Consider the following 5,229-nt stretch of genomic DNA (forward strand, 5'->3'; position numbering starts at 1 on the left):
GATTGAACTCTTGTTCGAGAGCTTCCATTGGGCAGATCGTATCGATTGTTACTTTTTATCGTGATCCAAGACCTGTAATCGGAATATCACCAGTAAGATCGCATCAAGATTTGAATCACACCCCTCTTTGAAAAGTATTGATCACTGGTATTTGTGACTTTTTGATATTGGTTACGTAATAACCGCTTATAAAATATTCGTCATCCCTACACTGGGCCAATTTTTAATTAAGAAGCTGAATATTGTATAACATTCTACAATATTGCGTAAATTCTATTGTAAACACAATATTTAGCAATGTTAAAGAATCTTGCGAAAACCATATTGTGAATTCTACGTAAAACAACACTCATCAATGTTGTGATGACAATATGTTCAACTTCGTATTTAATGTTATGATACAACTTATTACTTTTATTTTAATATGTTTTCAAATGACCAGGCAATTTGGTTTTAAAGAATATCGTTTTTTATTAATGAAAGGATATATATTGCCTTGCATATTGAAAATAAAATTAATTAATGTTAATTTTAAAGAAACTATAAAGGTATAGTTATTTATATAATATTGAAAAACTATACATTTCATTTTTTGAACATGCCCAAATTTTTGTCTGGTCTGGTCAATGCTTGTTATAATATACAATAGTCTAATCGAATTCTGTTTTGTCTTGGAACAAATACACAAAAGCAATTTCATTGCTTTAAACTGCTTTGTTGAATTCCAAAACAAGAAATTTAAAATTGCTTATTTTCATTTTTTCATAATTTATCAAAGAATGGTGGAGGTATATTCTTCCCTGTAAAAAGATAAAGACAAAAATTGTGAGGTTTCATTATTAAGAAGTTAAATTTTTGCCTTTCAACACATACAAAAAATAAATTAAGTGTCTAGAAAAAATAAAGAATAGCAGAATTTTGAAAATTAATATGCGTTCGAAAAAAATTAATTTGCATTTACATTTAACATTACTTACAAATTCTGTAGAAAAAATGTAAATATGTAGCATGGTTTAAACGCATTTATATCTCTGAATGATTTTTTTTTTTCATTTTTTATGATATTATTAATGAAAAGACAACTTTTAACATAGAATTTCTTTTGTAAAATTGTTGAAATAAAGAGAGATAGGTAATAATCAATTTAACTATAGAAAAATCTTAATGCTTTAGTTTGAAATATTAAGACCTCTAATGGAACATATTTCTCCTTTTCCAAGGTGTTTTTCGAAAACGAATTCGGACCAGAGTTTAGTTTAAAACTCATATTGGTAATGTGAGAAAAAAGTTGAGGCGGGAAGTGGTCAGTCAGTAAGTTAAGACAATCAGATTGAATACATTTTCTCCACTGTGGATCCCCGCGGCTGAGAAGGAAGTGAAGTGAAAAATGCTGGTTTGTTTTTCGAACTCTCTCTCCCGTGAAGCTGATATATTTTGTAGTAATCTTTTGTCGAATAAAAAATTTTAGAGAAGCCATACTCAGAATAATTAGGTGCTCGGAGGGTTAAATTAAGATAATTATTTCATAGCTAATTCTATTAAAAATAATTATTTCGGATAATTAATTATTTTTAAATATCCCAAGCAATGATATTATACGATCCTGGTGTAATAAGTATTGCACGATCAACGACAGATAGAGAAAAAAAAAATAAACAATTCATTGATAAATCACTCAGATTAATTCATAAAATGTGCCCGAACAATACTGAAAATAAATTTTCACAATATTATTTAAATCTTATAATAAAATAAAATAATAGCTAAAATAAGTAAAAATGATTATGAACTTATAATAATCAAATTTGACTATTGAACGATATTTGAAGATGTGTTAATCATTTATAAATAAATCAACTGCTAAAAATTTTTCGAAATCATATTTGGATCATTCACTAAAGGATAATAGCACAGTTATAGTTATGATTGCTATTTTGATAAAGTAAATAAATTCTTATTCAAAATAAAGTTACTTTTTCTTTGTAAAATATTAATAATAAATTTATTTCAATTAAAAAGCATTTTAGAAAAAATATTTCTGATTAATTTCTAATTTTTTTAGTTAACAGTTAGTATTTTTTTAATTCCTCAAACTAAAAGAGACAATAAGTAATTTTTAAACTGAGAAGCAACATGAAGAACCATGGATATGCTACAAAATTCATGCAAGTCACATTCACTTACTAATTGTTTAAAAAGATTTTTCTATAAATTTGACGAGTGTTAAAAAGTAACATCAAAAACTTCTTAGTTTGAAAACAAAAGTTATGCAGTTAAAATTTAAATATAAAATACAAAAATAATTTCATTTAGAATTTCAAAACATAAAAATTGAAGAAAATTAAAATTACATCTAAACTATAGCATTCCCCACTCGCCCTAACAATTCTGAAAAGTTATGAATGAAGGCCATGCTATGCATTATTTCATGTCGTATAAAAGATGTGATCTTTTTCAAATTTAGATACAGTAATAAAATAAATTTCGTAAAAACTGAATTCATTCGTTTTTACTTTCTCCTATACTAAGAAAAATTATTACTATAATCAAAAAATTAGAATTTAAGATTTTGTTGAATTTTAAAATTCCAAATTTCCCCAAGTCCGAAAAATAGGTGAAGAATTATACTTATATGTCGGCCTGTGATTCAAAAATGCTTTGAGCTAGACGCATGAAATTTGCACCAAATTTGTAGATTTCTGTCAAATTTTGAGCAAAATTCATTCACAGGAAATATGTCTGTACTGCTGTTTGAATATAAGTTAACACGATAATTACAAAACAAAGAGAGCTAGATGGATGAAATATGGTGCACAGATTTCACATGTGAAGTGTAGATATGTATTGAATTTGAAACCAAATTTATTTAGAAATTGACCATATGTCAGTCTGTATTTTCAAAAGCATTCAAGTGTGATAACACACACACAAAAAAAAACAATGGCTAATATATGACATTTATTATGCGATTCTGTGACTGCATTTGTAGTGTTTGTTGCGTCTCAATCGGTCGAAAAAAAAAAGCGATTCGAAATAAAAAATTATTTGCTTTGCAACTGCTCCATTCTAAAATAGGATAAAAATTCTTTTTACATTGTTTTATTTTCTTGATTAAATTATTTCTTATTAATTCTGAATATCAAAATTTTTACACAAAAGGTGTCAGAAAATATTAATATATAAAAACTTTTTTCAATGATTTTTCCAAATTCATTATGAGTAGCGAATTGTTTATTATGAAGCTTATAATTTAAAAATGAATATCTGAGGCTGAAGGATATTTATACCATTTTTTTTTTTTTTTTTTTTTTTTTTTTTGTAGAAGTTGAAGAAAACTTTAAACTCTTTTGCAAAACAGGAAATGAGTTTTTTTTAATGCTCTTTTATACAATATAACGAAACACCTTTTAAAAATATTCTACATTAAGACCGACAAATTTTCTGTTATATCATTTTAGAACAGTATTTACAACATAGAAAAATAAACAATTACTTCATAATGGATAAGATTTTTGAAAAAAATTCTAGAATTGAAAGAGATAGGGAGAAACGATAAAAGAATTGCCCAATTACTCAATTCTTGTGTCGTCCAGATTAATGCAATACTGATGTCAAAGTACTTATCGATAATGCGGCGCCTTAAAACAATTGTTTTGAGGGGAAAAAAAAGAGAAAAAACAATTTATTTTTTGTAGATATTGTAATTTTAAGAAAGAAAATGAGGAAAAAATAGAATGACATTTCAATTTTTTAATTTGTTCTCAATGTAATTATATCTTATTAATTAAATTACTTAATAATATTATACTATTTTATGACTATCAGGAACTGCATTAAAATTGTGGATTATCTATATTAATTTATTCTCTGAAATTTGCTCGATTTGTAATTGAATTAAATTTTATCAAAATTCAACCGTCATACACTGCCAGTTATTAGAACTAGACATACTAAAATTCTTTAAAATATCATATATATATATATATAACACTACAAACAAACACTATATATATATATATATATTCTTAATTTAAACCAAAATAATCTCCAAAGCTTTATTTTAATTTAGCCCATAGTAATTTCTTATTTCCTGATATCATTCCACGTATGAAGTTGTGTAAAAATTACTGCGCAACCAATCTACGTATCAAGTGTAAGTGAAACTTCCGTTGCCCTTCGCAAAGGTCATAACGTATATTGAATCGGCGTGTGGCCGGAAATCCCATGTTATATAAGACTAGTGATCATTTGTTTCGTTCCTTTCCTTTTTTCTTACTTCTGCTTTTGTGCCGCACTGCGTCTTCTTGTAAATAATTATGCTTTCCTCGATGGTGGTAGAGAGAGAATAAAACGAAATTAAAAATACAACGTCTCGTCTTCAAACCTACCTTCTCCTTCAAACAAAATAAGATTATATATATATATATAGAGAGAGAGAGATTGCATTTGATATTACAATATTAAACTCTTCGTATTCATTTTCCCCCAGGAATAAAAACGGGGAATTTGGGGATTTCCCACTCTTGAAGAATTTTTCAGACATTGCAGATTGCATGATGTTTAAAAAATAGCAAATATCATTTTTTTCTACTACAACAACCTTTGTATGGCTCAGTTTTACTAAGTTTTGAAACAGTAGAATAAAAAAAGAAAAATGGACAGATCTCACCTGATTTTAATGCACTATATCACATACCAGTTGTAAAGAGAAATTCTAATAAAATAAAAATTATATTAAAATAAATTACATTTGCTTCAAAAATAACAGAACAAAACTATTCAAAATTCAAATCTCGATTCTTTCAACGTCAACAACCAACAATTGATATTTCTCCGCTAGTTTTTTCATTCCGCCTACTCGGTATCCCTCGTTGACGTAACTATGTAAATATAAACAATATGACTTTATTCCTCACTTCATTCCTTCTTAAATATGTAATTTTTATGAAACAAAAGAATTCGAATGAAGTTGTAATTCTTATCAAAAGAAATGCAATTTCCTTTTTCTTTTACTAACTATTTAAATTTTTTACAGTTTCTTCTAGTATTTGATTTTTTAAATCACTGATGCTTAAATTGCTCAAAATGCATGAAAATTACGCATATATTGAAATATAAAATACATACGTTTTCAAGTTTTTTTTTTTTGTAGTGATAAATGTGATCGTAAATAACGCAAGTGAAAAGGAAAATTCGAGTCTCCAGTGTTAACTGTGATTGTATATTTGA

This window comes from Argiope bruennichi, chromosome 10 (assembly GCF_947563725.1).
Source record: "Argiope bruennichi chromosome 10, qqArgBrue1.1, whole genome shotgun sequence".
Classification (NCBI taxonomy): Eukaryota; Metazoa; Arthropoda; class Arachnida; order Araneae; family Araneidae; genus Argiope; species Argiope bruennichi.